The sequence below is a fragment of the Chinchilla lanigera genome, unplaced genomic scaffold (genome assembly GCF_000276665.1).
Source record: "Chinchilla lanigera isolate Chin_1 unplaced genomic scaffold, ChiLan1.0 scaffold00001, whole genome shotgun sequence".
NCBI classification, from domain to species: domain Eukaryota; kingdom Metazoa; phylum Chordata; class Mammalia; order Rodentia; family Chinchillidae; genus Chinchilla; species Chinchilla lanigera.
In genome coordinates, this window is record NW_004955402.1 from 17,024,850 (window position 1) to 17,049,483 (window position 24,634).

General features: G+C 36.2%; 1 pseudogene; it reads right to left on the reverse strand.

Moving 5' to 3' along the window:
* The window catches only part of LOC102022146, a 65,711-nt pseudogene that overhangs the window by 36,175 nt on the left and 4,902 nt on the right, over positions 1–24,634 (reverse strand).

The window sequence follows — 24,634 nt, forward strand, 5'->3', positions numbered from 1 at the left end:
GAACTCACGACCTTGCACTTGCCAGGCAGGCGCTTTGCCGCTGAGCTAAATCCCCAGCCCCAAACATTTCCTCCTTACAGTTGTGAGTGTTCTGTATTGTGTCTCAGCAATAAGAAATTAATTGAAACAAATAATGAGTGTTGTTAAATTTTAATTATAAAACAGAGCTATTTTACTGGGTACAATATGAGTATCTTGTTTTCCACTAAGCAATACTTGACTCACATGATAAAATTTTATGATCCTTATTTTGAAAATAAATGAAGATATATTCCCCCCAAAATTGTTGGTCAATGATTTAATGAATGAATGAATGATGACTTAAGTGATCAGAATTAAATCAGCCAAAGTATAGAGTTATAAAAATACAATGTTATTTGTTTCTGTTTATTAATCTTTGACTTTGTGAATACTGAATCTTAACAGAATTTCCCTTTCTTACAAATATGTGTGTATGTTTGGGGGTGGAGTGCCTTGTTTAAACCATCACTTATCAGCCTGTAGTGGATGGTAAGTGTGTTAGAGAATTCAGCTTATCCATAGCTCATGATTAGGAAACCGAGAATCTGTTGCAATATTCAGGTAAAAATAGAAGAGAGTGTTCTATTCAGGTAAGAATAGAAGAGAGGCTGTTGTTCTAGAAATGCATTGTATGTGAGCACTGTAATGTTTTCTTGTTTGATTTTTTTTGAAAAGAGTACTTTTCCAAATTGAACTCCTAAGATATCCACCATATGCACATGCATATATGCACATACATCCACATAAGTGTCAACATTTATGTATACATATATGTTTCAGGGTGTTCCCTGAAACATTCTAAATAGCCATAGGTAACCTATGAAAAAACTAGAAACTATTAATTTTATCCCTTACAGCCATAAAATTGACTACTTAGCTGCATAAACTATATCTAAAAGTTTAGGGTGATTTTATTTTTAAAATAATACAAACAACGAGCAACAAAAATTCTACTCACATGAGCCTAATACAATTAAGATACAAAACAGTGTGAATTGCTTCCTTGGTCCCTCTCATAGTAACTATGATAAAACTGAAGGGATCAGCTTTATCATAGATGTAACTGCAGGGTGCAGAAGATAACAGAATATTCACAGTAATAATCTTATTACATCTTATGCAAGAAATATTAATTGTTGGTTTGCTACCATTGATGGAATTTTAACTTTGCCATTAAATATTACCTCAATTTTATGTATCTTGAAAAAATACTTGTGCATTAATACTTAACAGAACTTTGTATATATTATAACGTGCCCAATATTTGCTCTAAAACAGAATTAATTATTCTATGGGCACATTTTTACAGTAGATTTAGATGAACAAATTCAATAAAGAATGAATTAAAACTGCTCAGACGTCTCACTGTGTTTGTGAAATTGCCACGAGTCATACAAATACAGGTTAATTTTCCAATCCTTCCCTGTTCTCACTCTGTGCAAGGAAAAACTAGTCCATCATAGCTCACTTTATTATTGAAGGTGAATGAAGTCCAATGAGATGTTTTCTAACCTCTCTTTACTAAGCATAAAGTTAATAGTGCATTTTTACTGAGTAATCTTTAAACCACTGCTCAATTAAAGCTATGAGTTTGATAGATATCCTACTAAATCTACTTGTACCATTTATGAACATACATAGTTTGTATTAATCTGAGAAAGCTAATATCAGATTTTTGAATTAACACTTTAAACCTGAGGTGATAGGTGGGATAAATCTTACGTGTTAATTCTAATTAATTGAAAGCAGGTGGCAGGCTGCGCTGTGAGGTTCTCAGGGGCCAGCTGAGGAAATGATATGCCTTCCCAGGGTTTATAATGAAGACATATTGGTGGATATATACTGTGCAACTGTTTTAAGGGAATTACTGATGATTAAAGGCATTTATCTGAGTATTTGGAGATATATACAGATATAAACTTAGATGAGGGAGAAATGTTCTTACTTTATCATCTTTATTAGAGCTAACTATTTTCTTCAAGAAGGCAAATGATTTTTTAATACTTAGCTAAAACAGTGACGTTTGAACTATGGCTGAGATTAAGTTCTTAAAAGAATAGAGACTTTTCCAATAAAATTATGAGGAATAATTATTTTTGTTGTGGTTTCCTCTGTGTAGGATTGGGTATTTTTGCATGTGTATGTGTGTGTGTAAGTATATACACACAAAATACATACATTCTTTTTTGGACTCAGTACAATTCTATATTTCCATCCGCCATTTCAGTGAAAGATGTGAGCTTATGCAATCCGTGAAATTTTGTTCAACATGTCTTCTTTTATTAACCCTTTAATAGAAGGATATTGACTTTTTTTTCTATTTGAAGTCAACGGTTCTAAATAGGTGTTCTCAAACTTTCCCGTGGTTGTATAGTTTATGCTATTATTCAATCAAGTAAAGACATACTGGATTTTATTTCTTCACTTTCTCTCCTTATGGCAAGGTTAAAATTATAGGAACTATGTTCAAAGTCCTAAGAAAGTTCATTTCTGCTGAATGGATTCTAAGTTTTCTTTAAGATCATCTCTCTATGATCAAAAATATCTTACAGAAGTTTTCTTCAATGATAAAAGTGTATATTCAAATTTCAGCCCATTGACCTTGACCAATATATAATGAAGGGAAGCTTCCCTTTAATGCCACACTGGACAACACACATCATTATTTTCTAAATTATATTTGGCAGAAAATACTACCCACAGTGCACAAGCTACCTCAGAAGTTTTCAATGATTTAAACAGCTGTACTTCAGAACATAAATTATTTTATTGTTTGTTTTTAATGAACTATTTCCCAATCCTGATTTCATCAACAAAACTGGGGTTCCCTGAGTGCTTAACACCCAGAAACCTTTGTGTAATGGCTCTCTAGTGTTATCTACTCATAAACACATTTCAAGATTATCATTTGACTTATCTGTCCTTCTCAAAGAAGACAATAAAGTATTAATAGTGGCTTGCTATGGCTGTAAGGAGGCCCTAAATCCTTTAAACAAATGGTTACAATCTCATTGTCTCATCTACTGATTGGTGCTACAGCCCCTTGTCATCGCAGTGCTGTTGAACTTGTAGTTCTCAGAGTCACAGATAAGCTTTAAAGAATGGAGATAACTCTTATTTGTTATGGGCAATAAACCCAGAGTCTCCACTGACTGTCTGACAGGGAAGCATCTGATGATGCAGACCCAGTCAAGCAGAACACAAATCGAAATAATGTCTGAAGGGCAAGCTGTTGGAGGCGTGCACAGTATAAAACCCACACACTAAAATTATACGACAATGAGAGAAAATTAGAGAAAAAGGAACCCAGGCTGAAACTCATCCTGTCATGGGAATTTGCACTAGTAAATATCAGTGTGCACCTTCAATCACTCTGATAATGTCTATTCAACATAAATTGAATGAAAACAAAGATTGATTAGCTTGATATAGCTCAGGCTTTCTCTCTATTATATATATGTTGTATGTGTAAGTGCACTCTGAATTTTTCTGCATAAAATATTAAATACTGTGTATTAATTTTGGAGATACATTTTTTTTCATGCAACAACCAGTGTATGCTTATAGGTACTGTGCCACATAATATTTCAGTCAGAAATGGACCACATATGGCCTCACAAGATTTTAATGAAGCTGGAAAACCCCCATCATGGAATGACCTTGTAGCTGTCATAGTACACATAGTACACACAGAGAATTATTCACATTTCTGGTGATGCTGCTGCTAGTCATACAAAAGTCTAGTGTGTGTAACTATGTACATTACATAATAGTTCATAATGACAGTAAGCGACTCTTACTGCCTTATGTATTTATTTTACTACACTTTCAACTATTATTTTAGATTATATGCATTCCACTTAAAAGTACTGTAAAACAATGTATTATGTTAGCAGTAGCCTCATGCATCACATATTTACCACATCTACTGATTACAATATCTGGTTTTGTGTTTGATGTAATCTCAAGATGTTTTATTCCTCATGGTTCTAGTAATAATAGGCTTGACCACACACACATATATACAAGCACAAATATGCACACACACATAATGCATATTCCTACACAATATGGTGTATGTATAATATAAAATGTACTTCATATTAATATGTATATACCATGCATACATATGGGCTTACTATACAAAGTATTATTCTGTATTTATAGGTGTGAGTAGGCTCTGCACTCTAGGATCCAACAGTGCACTCTGATGTCCACAACACAGTAAAGTTGCTTAATCACGCATTTCATAGGACACATTACCTCTCCTGTTAAGTGATGCATGACTGCACAAGTATTGTTCAGTCTATTTCACTTTATTGTACTCAGGGTTTGCAAGGGAGTAGTTAATTAATAAAGAACATATAAATTTTAAGATTATTTTATAATATTCACCAAAAAGTTAAATGTAGAAGAGACCAAGAGATCTCTCTACACACTAGAGTCCCAAAGAATCTAGCTGAGGGCCTGGATCCCATGGCAGTGTCTCATGCAAGTGTGTAACAAGGATCTGCCCTAGAAAGGCCCAAACACCAGTGGTGGAAGCTAGAAAGGCTATACCAGTGGGATGAAGAATTTGTGCCAGAAGGCTCAGAGCACTGCACTGGAGCCAGGAATTAGACCTTTCATAAAAGACTGTCCAAGTCACTGTCCTCTGGTAACCAACTATAGTAATGAGAAAATTTCATCATGGGACATTTTCGCTGGATTTATTCAAATTGACCTTAAATTAATCTGGTCTTAACTTATAGCTGTTTAATATTTCTAGGAGATATAAACGAATGAGGTAAATCAGAATTAACTACAGTTGCATGAGAACAAAAGAGACAATAGTATTTATAAAACTTAAACATCTGAGATATTTATGACTGCAATTTTATTTCAAAAACATTGATTTGAATTTAAAAGGAAAATATACTTGTAGTTATAACAATATAACATTAGTTTAATATTATTCGTTAAATTTCCAAAAATGTGGGAGGTTTCCACTGCACATTGGCTAACAGAGCAAAGTGAAATGGATCTTTGACTTCTTCCTAATTCTTTCTAAAGTCTGAAAGTAAGGATACTGTACTTTTATTTGCTTGAATTATTCAAATAATTGCTGAAGTTCTCCCTTTTACCTGGTGAGACTCACACAGTTTCATAGAGACTCTTTATTGTAGTTTTCCCTTGGTTTCTTCTCCACAGCAGCTCTTGTTTTCTTGATGCCACTATCTCACGATAACACCTGTGCGAACAAGCAACAATGGCAAGAAGAGTTTCTGAAGGAGCAACTGACAGCTACCTGCAGTTGCAACCTGTTGGTGGCTGCTTTTCAGCTCCTACACAGACAGCTTAGACCCGCGACTTTAATAGTTTCTTGCCCTTTTCCCAGAGCATTTCCACCTGTGACCTCTACAAATAATACCCCTCCACATTGCACACCTGCTTCCCTAGTGCAGGTGCACATTAGGTGCAGAAATCGCCAAAATCTAATTTCAAGCTCATGTGCTGAATACTCGGCTGAAAATTAGTTCACCTTTATTCCTTTCCTGTCTACAGCTAACTTACTCTATATTCCAGCAAAACAAGTTTTTTCTTCCTCTTTCTATTCCTCCAGTTTTTCTCCTTCCACTTCCACTCTCTCCTCTTTCTCTTCTTTCTACTGTATTGTGATAATTGTACATTTTTATTCTTACTGAAATATCACTTTTGATAATAAGAGTTTCTTTGTTCAATTCTCTTTCAGATGGACCCATTCACAAAAATGAAGCATTTTAATTAAAATAAAGTTTTTATAGCAGCTTGGGTCTTCTCTGTGATGACTTAATTATACTGGTTTTGCTCACTATTTCCCTTTTACTTTCTTTTTCTTCAAAGTATCAAATAAATAGTGTAATCATTATATACAATTAACTATAAAATGCAATATATTTTCCAAAACTTTTCTCCTGTGAAAATTATTTTTTCTGTTGAAAACAAAGGCTACAAATTACTGCAAACAGACATATTCTACTTTATTAACGTAGCAACCTAAGGGGTCTTCTAATAGCAGCATTCAAATCATCTTGTACTTTGGAGCTTTTCATCTCAAGGAATTCTTCATGGACTCCATGGTTCAAGCACACTTAGCGGCTCAAATATAGAACATCCCTGGTAGTCTAGTGGTTAGGATTCGGCGCTCTCTCAAATATAGAATACACTTGCAGGTCTCCAAAACTTGGATCCTGTACATCCTTCCCAATATATGGAAAACATATCTATTACATAAATATTTACTCAAAAATCTCATCTCCAAAGCAAGTGATAAACTTTAGGTATTTCTTTTTTAATGAACTCAAAATATTTGGATCAAGTCTTATCGGAGATTACTGACAACCCTAGAATTGAGGTTTGTAGTTAATAAATCATTTGGTTCAATTGAAGAAATGATTCATATTGGAAAAAGAAATAAATTAGTGTACCATGTATTTTTCCTATAAGATTTTAAATACAGATTTATTGTTTCTTGCATTAATGATTCTGCTGTGTTAATTGGCTTTTTGCTGCTGGGAACAATTATCCACATCCACCAGCTAAAGGTGGAAAGGTTTAATTTGTCTCACATTTTCACAGGATTCAATCCGCATTTGGCTGTCTCCAAGGCAGGAACATCACAGTGAAGTGGTATAATGGAGTGAAGCTGATTCATGATGAAGTAGAGCAGAGAAAGATAACCAGAGAGGAATATGCTGGGGGCCAGATACAGACCCAAGATCACATGTCCCTAGCCCACCTAGATACACTCAGAAGTGTGCTTTACTAATTACTTAGGCAGCGTCCAAGAGAAAGAGGTTTACTATCATTGTAGCTGAAAATGCCCCCGGCCCCCAGCCAGTATATTTCAGTTGCCCAGGTGATAGTTCCTGTTGCAGTTCTGGTTGCTTCTATTTCTTAGAAACAGCTGGTCACTGTGATGCATAGCTGTCACTATGATATGTATTATGAAAACCAATCAATAGCAGTCAAGTACTCTACCTATGTGACCTCCTCCCTATGAAACCTCATGAAGCCTCCCTCTCTGGGCCTTTAGGGTCTGACATTTTGAGGAACAATCGATTCCTTGTCAGGGCCCATTTGATGTTAAATAAATCCGCCTCCACATCCTGGGAGTCACATGAATGTTCCTGCTTGCCTTTGCATCATCACTTGTCAACGTGACGTCCAAACTCATTGACTTAGACCACAGGTAATCCTGAATGTATAAAATGTCATAATTCTCCCTAACACAATGTAACTACACCTTATACCACTAAGCATGCTCTGATGTCCTCCATAAAATAGTAAGAGTTCCAGCATTGCTCCAAAGTCCCAGTTCAAATTCTCCCTTGAGATCGAAGTCAAGCTCACAGCTGTAAACGCCTGTAACATTAAAAAACAAGCTACAGAATCAAAATATACAATGTTATAGGTTAAACATCCCTATTCCAAAAGGGAGAAATAATGGCATAGAAAAGAATATTACCAAACAGGTGCAAAATCCAGCAGGGAAAATATTAAGTTCTGCAGCTTTGTGTCCAACATCTGTGCCTTTGGTGGTGAGATGTGATTTCTAGACCTCTTGGGTGACCCCACTCCTATCGCCTTGCTCATTGTGTGTGCTTGGGTAGATTTCCTCAGCTGATACTCCACATTGCTGGCATTCCCAACTTGGGGTCTCCACTACAACTTCAGCTTAATTCCTACAGCTTTATACAGCCTCCTCTAAGGGGCACATTTCTTGAATTTTCAGGCTTTCTTTTGAACTTTGGGTGGATGATTCAATGGCTTCACAGATCTTATATTCTATACGCTGGTCAAACCAGTATCATATGAATGACACCAGCGTATGCTGCCAGTGCAAACAGAAGCCATGTACTCTGGGCTCTTGTCTGTATAAGCCTCTGAGTGCATGGAAGGCTAATCAGATTATGAGACTCAGTGAACTAATCTCCTGGATGCTCTTTCTTGAGTGGAGGTCTCAAATCTCTCTTCTCAAATGAAAGTTTATAGATTGGCACCCTTGATTTTGCCACAGGAGGAGTTATGCTGATTCTTGAGATGCCTGCAAGACATCTTTTTTCCTTTCTACACAAAAATACTTGCTTTTCTTTTAATGACATTGATCTCATCAGCAAAGACACCCTCCTCAGATTCCACTTCAGTTGTGTTTCTTTTCTGGCAAAAGTGATTCAAATCTTTCTATTCTTCTTTTTCTGTTCATAAATCTAAGTATACATCTAATGCCACTACCTAAATGTTGGGCTCTCTTGAAATTTCCTTCACAAGATCAGTTAGTCCGTATCCCCAAAACTCAGCTATCTGCAAAATCTCTGGACATGGGAAAATATAGAAAAGGTTTTTCTCTGAATATAATATGTATGGCCTCAATTTCAATTTCCAGTAGATTTCCCATTACCAGCTAAAAACTTATGATCCTAGCTTTTACGATCTGCATTGCTATTCACATTCTGGTCTTCTGTACTTCCACCAGAATCATCTATTAAACTCTGATAACCACATTTTAGGCTTTCTGTGGTCTGTTCACTACACATCTCCACATTCTTCCCACAAATCAGTTCCAAAACCCTTAAACTGTATGGTCAGGTATAGTCACAGAAATGGCCTCACTTCTTTGCTCTCAGTGTTTCATATTTGTCACCTTCATTGTTGGGTCCAAATATCTGGCACCCTCAAATTAAAGAAGATGCTTAATTAGGCTCCTTGCTGCAGAAGGCTTAGTCTATTATTGGCAGGCTCCAAAGCAGAAGCACTGTGACAGAAGAGTGTGGCAGAGTGAAGCTTCTCAGAGCACCGTGGCCAGGAAGGAAATGGGGAACCAATCCCTGATGTCTTTATAACATTTTGATTATTACTGTTTGTCCATTATTACAATATCTGCTGGGTTATCTCAATGTAGATGAAATGAACAAGACAGTTTCTATCCACAAAAGCTCAATTTCTGGTAAAAACAGTAAAAAAGAGAAATATCTGTGTAATTCTATGTGAAGAGTGTAAGAATAGAAATGCACAGATGTAATCATAATAGGCAGGCAACTGTCTTACCCAGGATGAATCAAGGAACGTCTCTAGTAATAAAACATACATTTCATTTTCAGTGTAGAATCTGATGAAGAAGTAGAGAGGAACTGATGAGTGTGCTAGAGAAGGAGAGAGGACCTAAGAAGAAAGGCATTAAAAACAGCACCATGTGAGAGGGATAGCAGTTATCTCTATATTCCCTGAAATAGTAACAAGATATGGTTCTGGACAGACAGGTGGTCAGCATAGCATGGAGTGCCTGGAATGTGTTGTGAAGAACACAGAGTTTTTGTGAAGAACACAGAATTGTTCGTGCTGGTCAGAGATTTCCCAAATGTTCTCTATAAAGCACTATGAGCTTCTGGTTCAAACTAATTCACAGGATTTCATTTTATCACAGAGTTTTAGAAAATTGTCAAGCTAGAGGGAATAAATATCCTTCCCATGAGATTTCCCAAAATTTAAATATGTTGATATGTATCATGTGTATTTTAAAAGCAGGCATGACATTAAACATTTACAAAGAATTTTGTCCCTGTATATAAATTTAATTTTTAATGTACATCGATTAATAAATTCTAGAATTTTAATGGTCTGTGAGTAGAAGGTGCCCTCTAATACAGACTGTGAAGAATCATAGAGGAGAAGCTTAGGGTGGTAAACAGATCACTATGATTTTTGGAAAGTAGAAGTGAGGGGAAAGGCTAAGAAATATGGAAACTTTTCTGTGAAGAAGAGCTAACCATATTTGGGAGACTTCTAGGTGTAAATATCAACAGAAGTGTGTAATTAATAGAATGAAAGGAGGAAACAAAACTTTCAAGAGTGATACTCAGCTTGTAACTTATGTGAGCAAGTGACATGGATTGCCAATGGTGAGACTGTGGGGGTAGAAATTTATTTAGAGCAGGGAAAGGTCATTTTGGTTTTGGAAATGTCAATTTGGGGTTCTTAGAGGAAATCCAGGTGGATATATCCAGTTTGAAGTGAGATTTAGGACTCAGGAGTTTGGCAGAGGGACCTCAGATGAAAATAGTAGTTGTGAATCTTCATTCCTATGGAAATTACCAGTTACCAAGATGATGCTTTTATGGTGCCTGGTTTCAAAGTAATTGTCCTTCTTTAATAATATCAATTATGAACAGTAAAAGCTGACCTAAACAGTGTTTAAAGGAATGTTTTTAAAAACTGTGATTAACATTTTGGAGATAAGAAGAGAGTATCTCTTCTCTTGGCTTCTTTTTCCAAACAATAAAGCTCTATTAAAAGTAAAATAACTCAGCAGAAATAAGTTCATTGCATGAAAACATGGAGTTTTTATCTTGAATGGCAGAAGAGTTTGCTTAGTAATCCTGCCTGTTTGGAGAGATACTCTTTAAATGCACTTGTAGAGGTAACTGAAGAAGCACAATAGAATGGTTGGTCAAAACCAAGGGAGCCCTATGGCACTGCCAGCCCCTTCTACCCTGAGATACATACCTAGTTCCAACTGTGATTCATATGTGATAGATTAATTGATACCAAAATTTTTTCTCCTCACACCACATTTATTACAATATTTACAAAAATGTGTGGTGCTTTAGAATGGATATGTTTGGATGTATGTAATTTTTTTTCATCTTACTTCTACTAGAAAATATTGCCATTTGGAACAAGTATGCACACACTGAAATCATACTCTTTTCATATTATTAACATTTTTTTTTTATTTGGTCCAAGTCAATATGAGAATAAGTTGTAAAATTTTTATAATCATTAGGAATTTTAACATGTATAGTAGATGTTTTATTTTAATATTCCTATGTAGGGTAATGGTTTAAACCTAAAATGCCCCTAAAAGGAATTTTGGGAAATGATTGGATCCTAAGGGCTCTACAATCAGTAGACGATTAATCTAATGATTAGTTTATGTACTATTAGAATGTGGAGCCTAGTTATAGGAATGGGAACCTGGAGGCACAACCTGGAAGGATGTATTTTTTTCTATCACTCCTCTTTTCTGTGTTTACTTACTATGGGTTAAGCAGATCTCCACCACCATTCCCATGGGTCATGCCTTTTTGGCCTGGGAGACTGCCAACCATGCACTGAACCCACAGAAACTGCAAGCTGAATATGCTTCTTCCTTTTTCAGATGCAGATAGAAGGTATTTTGTTCCAGCAATAAGAAACTTACTAGTGCATACAACATCTATAAATTTGGAGCTTTGGATTCTAACAAAAGCACTTTGTAGCAAAAAAATACTCATTTTGGATAATATCTTTAAAAATTTAACATGCAATTGAATAGGAACTGAGATTAATATAGCATTTTCTTTCTTTGTTAGTTCAATTTTAAAACACTTTAAATTTTGTGAATATATATATGTATATATTTCTTTGTTTATACTATTGTAGCAACATATCTAAAGATGGAAAACAGCTGATTTGGATACATATAGTAGTGGTGTACTTATAAAATTGGAGAAGTAATTTTAAGGAAAAATTAATTACATGAAAATTACATGAAGCCAAGAGGCAGACAAATTCACTGAGATCCACTGTAGTTAATTTTAAACACAGTGAAGAGTCAGCAAGTGCTTTTGACTATGTCCTTCAGATCCAAACACGATAATAACACAGAACATAGAGGTGGACTGATGTTCCACAGGGTCAAAGACAAAGCTGTACAAATCCTTGCAAATACTAAAGATGATTAGATCACTCTGCATGCATATGAGTTTCAGGATGAAAAGTGACTGAGCACTAATGTGGAAAGTTGTGCTCAGGGATCTCCAGATTGCAACATTTTCTATTTTCCTATTACTCTCAGAAGATCACTAGTGACCCCATTATACTTGGTGGCAGGAAAATGACAGTAGTGTTTCAGCATCAATCAGCAAGAACTGGTAATTTGTGGGTAAAGCTATAGCCTAGCTGGAATAAGGACTATAAAACCACAAGCACTGAAATATACACAGCCCTGAAAGTTTCTTCCAAGTATATAATATCAGTATGCAATAATTGTTACAACACAGTCATTGAGAAGTCAGTAGAGACAGTTCTGTAGTGGTGATGCATGAGGCAGTGTGTTAACTTTCCACTCCTGACCAATGTAAATAATGTAGTTGGTCATGGATATAACTTCCATGCCAGCCAATATATCTTTGCTTGTTGGGTAGTGAGGTGCTGTCTGAATGACTAGGCAGATGAAGGGGTGTCTCAAACAACACCACTGACCAACTAATAACACGTTGGTATCTGGTTCACACTAGGTGAATGAGGGCCTCACCTCTCTATCAACCCCAGCTCAGTATGCTCACAAAATACTCCAGACAGGGCTACAGTGTCAAAGGTCAGTAGTGTGCAGAGTTTCTGGGATGTTTGCCTTAGGGCAATGCAGCTTTGCTACAGGTGAGGGAAGCAGGGAGTGATCGAATATAGTTTGGTATCCCAGTGGCTTTCTGCTCTGTGGGCACATCCTGAGCCACTTGCTGCTTCCCATACTCAAGAATTCCTCTCCTGAAGGAGTACAAATTAAGATACAGATTTTCTATTTTTTGTTTAGGTACAAATACCGATGGTGTTAAAAAATTCCAGAAAGGAAACATAACCACATAAAAAAGAGAAATGAATTGATAAGATAAACAGGAATTTAACATGGATACTGTTTTCAGAATTAATTGATTATATTGGAAATACGGGGGTTAAGCCAGAAATTATGAATAAATTGCCTTTAGCTACAAAATGTACTAATATTTTTCCGCAAGTAAAAGTATTATATATATATATAATATATGAAAATAGGAATATAAATATTATGTACTACATGCAAGTACTAAGAAAGAAAATAGCCCAAAGAAATGAAAATCCTGGCATTCATGACCATAAACTTATCTTTTTTTGAATCTTTAGCAGGCAGAGGGCTGTCTCATGGCATATATATGAGCAACAAGATTTAATCAGAAATTGTGTAAATTTTACTAAACATATAGTTACTACCCACTTTCAACTGAAATACACCAGTGAAAATTAAGTGGTTTTTGTTCAACATCACCAGGGAACACCTTAAAAATTTATTTTCAACACCTAGACCTACATTGATTATTCCAGCCTCTGGCTACTTTGAAATTTCTTTCATTTATTCCTAGATATTTAGTAATTCTTCCTACCTTCAGCTAAAACACTTGACCATAGAATTGATGTTTATGCCTTTAATGTACAGAACATTGTAAAAACAAAATTCTAACGTTCACGAATTTAAAAAACAAAACTTTTTGAACATGAAAGTGGAGCCAGAACTATATGTCAGCTTACAGCATGTGATTATAACACCCCTCAAACAGTGTAAGAATAGGGGCGGGGGGTTAGCTCAGTGGCACAGAGCCTGCCTGGCAAGCGAGAGGTCGTGAGTTCGATTCCCGGTACAGGAAAAAAAACAAAAACAAAAACAAAAAAAACCAAAAAAAACACAAAAAAACATTGTAAGAGTATAAAAGCCCTTAGTATCAAAAGGAATAGCAGATATGAATAAAAATTTCAGTTAGGGCTAATGTATATGAACACAGACACACACACATTAATGGGAAAACCAAATAACTGTGCTTTGAGAAATCACATGCAATACACACACACACACAACTGACCTTGGGATAGACCATCTGCAAAGGAAGTTAATATGTTCTAATTAATCACTATCAAGGAGATAATATTTCTAGGCTGTTCTGCAAATATTAGAACATTTTTAGCTAAGTACCAGAAAAAAGTAGCGTATATCCTGATGATAAGATTAGAGGAACATAGAGCACTAATTAATATTTTATATTTCATGTAAAGATTTCTCCTTCCATCATCCCCTCTCTCCTCTCACAGTCTACTCTTCATCAAGCTCCTCCCTCTCCTGTCCCTTCTGATCACACCTGGGTCCCTTGTGGAAGCCAGAGCTCCAGACTGCCAGCTGCCTCCACCTTCAGACCCTGCAATCTTCTTGGTATTCTGTGACTGATTCTCCATCTCACATGGGCGGGATTGGAAACAGAGGCAGAGTGAGAGACTTGTTTCCCTTGTTCCTATCTATGTATGCTACTTACAGAACCAATTGTTCTTTCCTTTGTCTCTCTTTGCTTTTTAATTTCCATGTGCCTCTTTTATTGCCATCAAATTCTACTTCTCTCAGGAAGGAGGACAAAGCCGTGGTGGAGCCTCATAGCTTTCGCTTTGACTTTGCATAAGCTAGATGCTTCTGGATTGCACTGTGGTTTTTCTATAAAGGGGTGATGGGCACCAGTTTGGTAAATATTCCTGCAGAGAACCTTCATGGATATCAAAAAAATCTGACTGCAAATCAATTACTTATTATTAGAATAAGGAAGGAATAGCTGGGGATTTTATCTACTCTTCTGGCTGATATCGATAAGTGAATGTGCTTATTAGCAATTTATTTATAGAACACAGACAGATTTCACCCGGCCTGCATGGCTAGCTGCTGAGAAGAGGAAGTAAATGCTTTCTACCAGAGCTTTTAGACACCCATGACCTACAGATGTCTATAAATACTGAAGTAAATATTAGGATGTAACAGTAAAGTGATGACCATTGTAACAGAGGACAAAGAATGGGATCTTCCTGGAAACGAAACCAATACACATTTTGATTTAGAATAGAACAGTGGAATCCTCCCTTCTGAACTGAGAGGAAGAGGACACCAGCGGAGCATAGTAAAACATTAAATTTATACAAATGTTGTTAAAAATAAGGACCCTAGGTTATGTACTGATATGAAAGTGAGAGTTGGTTTGGTATTCTTTAATTAATGAGGGTGATATTCATGACAACGAAAGAAGCTCAGGAAGAATTAGAAAAAGACCTGTAATTACTTATATATACCTCTGAGTAAAGCAAAGACTGGAAAGGAAAAAAAATATAGCAGGATTCAAAAAAATGTTGTTTATGACCCTTGTTTGCCTCAGTCAAGTGTAAATGTGGAGCTCAAAATGTGGGGAAAAAAATCTATACTTAAGTAATGAGGCTACAAGTGAATTGTTTTTATCACCTGTAACACTACGCTTTCAAAATAAAATTACCTTATTTTAAAAACACAATAAAATGCAACCTTATATTTGGAAACATTCCAATATGCGAAGGAGTAGAATGGATGTAGATAAAAATGAGTGGAAAATAGTGACAGATAATATATTTAAAAATGGCTAAGAATACCACTCACCATTTTTCACCCCCAAATACATTCATACTCATCTTGGAAAATATGGAAAAATGACACATCCGAAAGTATTAATAATCTGTGTCACTTGAATTTCCTTTTTCTTTATTGTTCAAATGCATTGTTAGCCTCTGTGATTCCAGTTAAATATGAACATATTTAATTCAGAAGAGAATTATGCTATGTAAATATAAAATTTTGATTATATAAAGAAATTACTGGAAAAAGGACATTGTTGAAGTAACTTAAAAGCATCAAAAGCATTATTCACAATTGTTTTATGTTCAAAAAGATTTGAGTGTTATAATAGTGCATGACATTTACAATTATTCACTAAATGGTCAGTTTTAACTACTAAATCATTGCTGTCGACATAAAAATCTTTTAAATACTCATCCATAAATGTTTTAATTCTGACTCAGCAAACTCATTGTATATGAAAAAGCAATAATATTATCACCTCAGAGCCAAATTAAATTTTGTCCACTGAAGTTCCAAATAATCTAATAAATATGAAAATATATGGACCCTAAAATGTGGGAGTTCTATTTGTGACTGTTTGCTTTAAAAAAACTCAAATGTATGTGCATATACACACAAATTTATTACGATATTTAGCAACATGAAAAATCAGCAGCAATTTCAAGTTGCAGTGGTTACATAAATTGTGGTACATGCTTATGGTAGAGCAACATACACCTGCAATGAACTATCCTGAAATATAAACTAGGTTTATGTTTACTACCATGACTACATCTTGAAAACAATGCTGAATAAAAAATAATGTACCTGGGTGTGGTTGTCCACTCATCTAAGCTCGGCAAGTGTAAGGTAGGGACAGAAGCATCACAAGTCTGAGTCCATGCAGGATAATTTAGGACAACTTTGTCTCAAAAAACAAAAATAAGATTTTAGTACAGCACATATGACTATAAAACCTTCATTCTCCACATAATATGTGTCAGAGGCATGTACACACATACACTCAAATAGGAAATATACATACTGAATTTATAATGAGGGTTGAGTATTCTGCAACCGAAATGCTTTTGGTTTGTTCAGATTTTGTAATACTTGCATATATATAATGAGATATCTTGGGAATGAGACTAAATTTGAAATTCATTTGTGTTTCCTATACACTTTATACATATAGCCTTAAGGTAGTTTTATACAATACTTTGAACAGTTTTGTGCATGAAAAAAAGTTTGCCTGTTGAGGCTCGAGGGACTGAGGCAATCTTTTTGCCCTTGGTGACGCTAAATTACTTTGTGCTGTGCGCCTGCATTTTAACTGTGACCCATTGCTGGAGGTCAGCTGTACAATTTTCCACATGGGGCATTATGTCAGTGTTCCAAACATTTTGGATCTCAAAGAATTTTGGACTTTGGATTTTCAAACTGCAGATGTTTAACGTATAATAGTTTCTTCTGAAGAAGAAAGGGAAAAGATAAGAGAGTAAACTAAACACATTCAAGTACATATTTTACATCATTGGTTTGAAAAATATGAAAGAATAAAGAAGAATCCATACTGCTCAATTATAAATCATAGAAACAAAACTGTTCAATTATTCTTTGAAATTATCATGTCTACATATCTTAAAAGTTGTTCTCTCCATCACTACCCATGTATGAAGGGGTCTGTGCCTCTCCTACATCCTTATTGATATTATACAATATTATTGATGTCACAATGATGATTACAGTGTTATTTAAGCAATAAAGTTATTCACAAACATTGCAATTCTCAGCCTTTTCATTGCTTGGACAGAATACTCAGAATTTGTTATTTAAAGGATTAGAAGTTTAATTTGACTTATGACCATTATCAAGGAGGGCAAGAAGTTTGTGTGTGTGTGTGTGTTTGTGTGTGTGTCTGTGGCTGGTTGAAACATAAATGATATTATCTTTTTTTTTTTTTTTCCCCCTCCGGTACCGGGAACCGAACTCACGACCTTGCGCTTGCCAGGCAGGCGCTTTGCCTCTGAGCTAAATCCCCAGCCCCTTTCCTAAAGTTGTTGTTTTTTTATGTTTTTTTTTAAATGATATTATCTTGAATGAGAAATTTAAAAACCTAATACTAGTTTAGTCTAGGATAATGTGCACTATTGCTAAGTAAGTCAAAGAGATCTTAAGAGGTTTTAATCCATAAACCTGAAGTGAGAAGGTAAAATTATTCATGAGGCTGAATTTAAAATCCATAAATGACTCAAGAAGAATTTTGCCAGGTGTAGCAGTTAGCGATGTAACCATTGGGCATTGTGTCTGTGCTAGTTGGAAAATGTGTACTTGACTCACCTGCTGGAGACATGCATCACCTAGTCAAAGGCTGATGATACAAAATATTGATTTTAATCTGACAGCATCAGTTTAAATTTATGGGAAGTGGAGATGTCAGGGATAGTTACTCCTGCTGGAAACCTTGTTCTTTCTTGGCAGCATGTGTGGTATCTAACAATGCAACAAAAAATCCTGTTGTTACCAAGTTGTGCAGCATATTCCACCAAAAAGGTCAAACAATTTAATTTTGCCTTGACTTTTTTCAGTATGTTCTCTAATTCAATTTACAGATAAAATTCTATCAAAATATACCGAGGAATAATTGCACATAAAGTATACCAGTTGTCTTTTGTAATGTATGCATGAAATCTCAGAATTTTCAAATCTCACTGAAACATGATGGGAAAATACTAAACAAGCAAGTGGGAATGTCTAGCACGGGCTACTTATATTTCCCTTTCTTGTGTTTAATCATCTATTATATTTTTACAACATAACTATATTTTAGGAAGTAATATATAATCTCTCACTGTGTCCTACACTGTGCTTTATTTATACTTTTTAAAATAATGAATTATAATTTATTTACATTGTATTCACTATAATTCTTAGTCAGGATTAAGTTTATGCAAGGAGGGCTCATTGTGCTGGGGGAGTGTAGCCTCAGAACATTTTAGGTATGACTGTGAAGGAAAGAGCGATTATTCTTCCTGTTAATCTTAGGGCCACTTCTAGTTTCTTTAACACCCATGTCAGTCACTCAGTCTTTCAAGAGCTTGTGTTAGCTCTGTGTGTACACAACAATATGTTAGAATGATGTCATTTCCCCTTCAACTTTGCAGGGACTTCCAAGAGGTGGATAAATACTTGACCTGAGGGAGTAACTATCAAGCACAAAGAAGGCACAAAGAAGGTTGGGATTATGGAGGTCAGCACATGAGCCTAATTTTGAGTGTAGAAATCTTGCAGTTCTCAAAATTTGTAACTATACATTGCACTGAATCTGGTACCTGAAGACATCTTGTCTTTCTCAGTAAAATTATCTTCGCTTTTCCCAAATAGTCATAGTTGTCATTAATACAAAGACTACAGAACACTTATTTTATGAGATTTACAGTTAACTTTGCCTAAAAATCTGCTGGATATTGACCAATTTAATCTAGTTTTATTTGATAAGAAAAACTGATTGTGGTGTGTGTGTGTGTGTGTGTGTGTGTATGTGTGTGTGTGTGTGTGCTGCTAGGCACTGAGCCCAAGGCCTCCTGCCTGCTAGGCAGAAACTCCACTCTAGTTCTTGGCTCCTTTGCTATTTGCAAACTATCCCCCTGGCTCTGATTAGAAGTTTTCAAATGTATATTCCAGTGAATATGAAGATTCAGCACACTCTACTTAGAATTCTCTACTTAGTGATATATGTTCAAAAACACTAAGGTGAGCCTAATATGAGAAAAGAAACAGTCTAGTTCAATTTCCTTTGTCAATCTGGAATGTAGTCAAGAAAGTACAAACCTCGAGGCTGGGGATTTAGCTCAGCAGCACAGCGCCTGCCTGGCAAGCGCAAGGTCATGAGTTCCCTGGTACCGGAAAAAGACCAACAAGAAAAAAGAAAGTACAAACCTCATGAAATTTAGGACTAGTCAAAATCACAGAGCAAGTGCAAACTGTGGAGGTTTTGAGCCTAGACTGTTAGTAAGAGGCAGGAACAATCTGAAACAAAAGCTAAAAATCAAAAAAGGAAAGCATTTTTTAAAAGTTCTGAACAATTGGTACAAAAGAAAAAAAATTGATTTAGAATCAACCGGTTGATTCTAAATCTGACTATTGTTCTTTCATAACTCAGATATATAAGACCAAAATATTTCCTAATAGCAATTGCTGTTCTGGAACACTATTACTTAAATTATTTTTCAACATGGAACAATATAGCACGCATATGTTACAGAGTAGTATGTGTGTTTTTCATTATGTAACAGAGACTAAAGTAATAATTTCTTAGAACCATGTTAAAGACTGAACTTTGAACAATTAGAGAAACTGAAACATTCATCAAAAGAGTTTTCTATCTTTAACTTTTTTTCAGTTTTTATTGTTTCATTCAGTTTCCAACCCACTCCCATCTGTCCTCTACTTGCAGTTTTTATCAGGGTCACTAATGACCTACTTCCTTAGGTTTCAGTTTAAAAGGGATTTTACATTACTCATTCTAAGTGACCTCTTAGTAATATTCTACATTTCTTAATTCTGTCGCCTTGAAATATTCTCCTGTCCCAATATATATTACTTTCATTAATTTCCTCTGACATTTATGGTAATTCTTCAGCTTTTCTTTTGGAAAAGTGTCCCTATATATATGGCTTACAGTGTTGAAATTACTCAATGTTTTTTCCTAGGTCCTCCTCTTTTTTCGTTTATTATGGCTTGTATTAGATGTCCCTCCAAAGCATTATGTGGTTATAGGTGGGGTTTTCAGAAGGGAGTGTATCCAGGATGTGTAATGCTGGGATTAAAAATGTGATGCTGGGATTAAAGTGCCCCACCGTGTGTGTGCGTGGCACCACTCAATAAACTTATAGCCTGGATATAAAAGGGACAGAAGACAAGCAATCTGCTGCTGCTGCTGCTGCTGCTGCTGCTGCTGCTGAAGCCATTGCTTGCCCTTTGCTGTCTTCTGCCTGCCCTGCCCTGCCCTGCCCTGCCCTGCCATGGACTGTTCCTCTTCTGCCATGCTCCTCTGCCATTCCACCCTGCCTCAGAGCCCACTGACTACAAAGTGAAACCTCCACAAACTGTGAGCTGAAATAAATCTTTCCTTCTTAAACTTGTGGTGTTAAATATTTTGTTTCAGCCATGGGAAAAGTAACTGAAAACATCATTCCATAGATTCTCCCTCATGCATCCATACTGCCTGAAACATCCCCACCCCATATACCATTAATGTACATGATTCAACCCCTAGTCTAGAATTTTTTTACTTAACGTTTCAATTTGGACCTTTCAAAAGTGCTTCGGGCTCAGTGTATTAAAACCAAACTCGTAACTCTCCTCCCGCTCCACTTTGGGTATGGTCTGAGTGAGTCCATGTCAGAAGCTCCTTCCCCAGTGTGGTGATGTCAGAAGGAGGTGAAATCTCCAAGAAGTGAAGCCTAGTGTCAGAGTAATAGGAATTTAGAGGCTGCTTTTACTGAATAGTTTTGGCTTTTCATTTAGGCCTGCGTATTCTGATGGGTAACAAAAAGCAAAATAAAATCTTTCTATCTTTACCTCCTTTCAGTCCCTGAAGCTTTGGATGAGATTCCTGCTCGCTCTGTAGATATACATGTTAATCGCTTAGGAAGTGTCTCTAAAAAGTGGTAATTCAAGGTTGATTGGTCTTAAATTTACATAACCTCTCTCTTGTCCCTTCACGGCTAAAAATATCAAGATAAGAGGAAGATCTCCAGATTTCAGGAAGAGTGAGTCTTGCAGTCAGATCAGCCCATGATAAGTACTGAGGCTGTGCCTGCATCCTGCCAAGAAATCAAATCAAATCAAATCAAAATGAAACAAAACAAAACAAAACAAAACAAACAGAACAAACAAAACAAAATACAGGGACAAGGGCTCTTATAATAGGGAATAAAATTTCCTCCACCCCCAAGTGGAAGCAACTATCCATTATGGGAACCAAATTGCCCTCTCAGACAATGACAATTTTTCTGTAACATTAAGGACACTGCAGATCCAGAGGTGAAATAATAATCTACCCGACCACAATTTGGCCCAGAGTGCTTAACCATGGGTACTCTTCCCCTTGTCTTAATTTTTCTCCTACATAATCCTGAAGCTCTTGTTAGTACCCCAAAGATAGGGCTTCAAATGCAGAGCTTCCTGCACTCCTCAGTTTCTTCCTAGTGGTCACACTGAATAAAAAACTCCTTTCTTGCTTCACCACCAGAAGCAAGTGTCTGGTAGCACTCCCAGTGAGGCAAGTGTCCGAATTTAGTCAATTGAAAGCCCTGTTGTAAGACCTGTAGCCTAGAATTCTGGTAATGGTAATGTCAGGTCCTTATTTCACCGGGAATGCAGTACCGCCCTTGGAAAGGAGTGTGGTAGTTGTCACAGACCTATTGTTAGATCTAGGGACAGCTTGCTGTTATAAAAGTGCTTTTCTTCTCTCTTGTTTCTTGTAACAGTGTGCACTTGCTTCCAATATTTTAGGGCAAAAGTCTTATTTCCACAAGTCCCAACAAATCAGATTTGGTCACTCATTCCAAAATGCCAAAGGATAAAAACTAGAGAATTGCAGAAAAGGGAGCTTTAATAAGCTTGACCAGGTAGAAGGAGGGGGTGAGATAAAAGGCTTCCAGATTTATCTGCAAGGTGCTAACAGAAATCTTGGACTGTATAGAAAAGAGGAACACAAGCAGGGATTGGAGTTTTATAGCTGGTCAGTTTGTATAGCTAAATAAACCACTTCATAAGGACTTGGCTTCCAGTACTTCATTATATTAATAGAAAATGGACTGACACAACTCAGACCTGTGAAAGACCCTCCAATATTGGCAGTAATAATCTTTAACATACCCAGCTGTCATATCTTATGCTATGCATTGCCTTGATATACTGATGATAGTTTTAAAAGTTTTCCAAATACATCTACCTACCTTGGATCTTATCATCCGTCACTTTACATCAAAATGTTATCCTCTCTAAATAGATACCTTTCCATATCACCTAAGTCATTTGTTTGTCTTTATTCTCTTTCCTACTTTTCAAACGTGGTTGTCTACCACAGTTTATATTGCATTAATAATTTTCCATAGCTACTAGGATAAATTCCATTTTCCCTCACCTTTACAGTACTGAAGGTACTGCATTGTTATGGTTGATACATTGTGTCAACTTGGGGAGTCGAGAGGTTTGGCTAAGTGACTCAGCAGGAAGCCAGGGTGCTTACTTTGTATACATCCTGAGCCTGTGGAAGAGGAGGGCATGGAGATTATGTGAGAGCTACACGCCCCTTAGGTGGGGGTAGCCTATTTACAATGTAAGGGAGGGAAAGAAGCTGCTTGCCGCTATTCCTCCTTTTTGCTCTGGCTGCATTGCTGTTCGGCTGCCATTCCCCGCTTTGCTCTTGTTGCTTTGCTATCTTCTTCCTCGGAGCCAGCCAAGTATGGACTGAAACCTCCACAAACTGTAAGCTAAATAAACCTTTCCTTCCTTCATTTTGGGCGCTGGGTACTTGTCTCAGCAATGAGAGAAAAGTAACCAAGACATGCATGAATTAACATCTAACCTCTATCGCATTTTTCTCTTTTTATACATGTCTTTCAGTCATATGCTGTATTGGTGTCACCTTTGTTCCCCACCAGGTGGGGACATAATAAAATGTGTATTTTATCTCCCTGGTTAATCAATTATAAGTTCATTGAATAAAATTAGCGAAACTTCAGAAGGGAAACATCCAATTTAAAACTTTCCTACACAGTTTCTACAGGAGTGTGTGTATGTGTGTGTGTGTGTGTGTAATATTTTAACATTTTTCTTTAGACCATTAGTGACAAAACAAGGGCTCACTGCCTAACAAGGCAATATTATGGCAGAAGCTTTTGCAAGTTATTGCAAGGTCAGCTGTCAAGGAACGGAAAGAATTAGCCCAAATATTCCTCTATCAGTTGGTATCAGCGGAATTCATAGAAAGGTAGAGAAGAGAAACAGTTTTTGGGCTGAATATCAAGAAGGGGAAGTTTAGGATTTGCACAGGCATGGACAATCATGCTGGCCCTTTGCAGGTCACATGTTTCTTTCTGGGAAGAGTTACGCTTTGTGTGGGAGACTTCAAGTTTGTGATATCAAAAGGTTATTGAGTGAATGGGCTGGCGTTTGTGCGTGATCATTCTTGGAAACCATCTGTAAGTGAATTCTGGAGCTATTTCCTGAAAACCAGTGTAAGTCCTTTGCAATTTAAGGGCTACTTTTATTTTATGAAGTCTTAAATGCTAGAAACCCTATCTGAAATTATTTGCAATCTAGCACATATGTGGCACCCAACAGGCATTCACATATTTGGTGATTGAATGAATGACTATAAGAAAATACAATAGTGAAAATACCTTCTGAAGAGATATGAAATGCTGTGGAGAATGAGATAGCAAAGCCAGCCAGAGCAGACTGGCTGAGAAAAAAACTCACCAGCCTCCACGAATAGAGACTATGGGCTAATACTGTCAGCTGCAAAGTGAGACAGGCAACTTTAGGCACAAACTTCCGCACTTCCAAGAGGTAAGACAAAACTGGCCCTTTACAGGACATCTTCAGAGTTATTCTTTCTTTTTATTTCAGCTGTAACTCTTTGGAGAAACTTATGAAGAAGCAGTCAGGGTCACCAAGTCATTCTGACTTATACTTTTAAGCAATGTAGATTAAACTTTGTTTATTAAAATATTGCATTGCGTGTACCTAGAAGTGTTCTGTGCACCATTTTTCTTTCTTGGATGTATGATCTATGATCATAAATGGAGCATGCTCAGAAATGTGCCAATTGCTATATGTTCTTGCGTATATGCTTAAATACAGTCCCTGGATAAAATTTCCACATTTTCTTTGTTCAGGGAAAGCATTGCTTTACAGATGATAACATCAAGGGTCTCCTTACCTGCGACAGAGGATACCTCTTTCGTCCCCTGGTTTATACCTGCGAAAATGAGTAAACCATTATGTTCATTACAATAATATGTTTATATTAGTATTGCATATAGTGAGGTATTGATATAGGCCTATAAATTGTAAAAGATATATATATATATATATTAGATAGAAAAGCCTGAGTAACTTCTTTAGTTAATTGCATGTAGATTATATTTTATGGATAATGATTAATTTGTTGTAAAATAGACTTTATCATTATAAGTCATGGAAATGTTTCTCAAAATTTTTATAAAGATGTGACAATTAAATATACTTTTGGGGCCGTAGTGTGAATAGACTGGAACGGTTACCTACATATTGGTAATTTGCAAATAAATCTCTCTCTGTCTGAAAAATGAGGATAGCTGAGCCACAGTCATTTGTTTTTCAGGTAGAAATTTTAAATTTTTATCACAGACCACT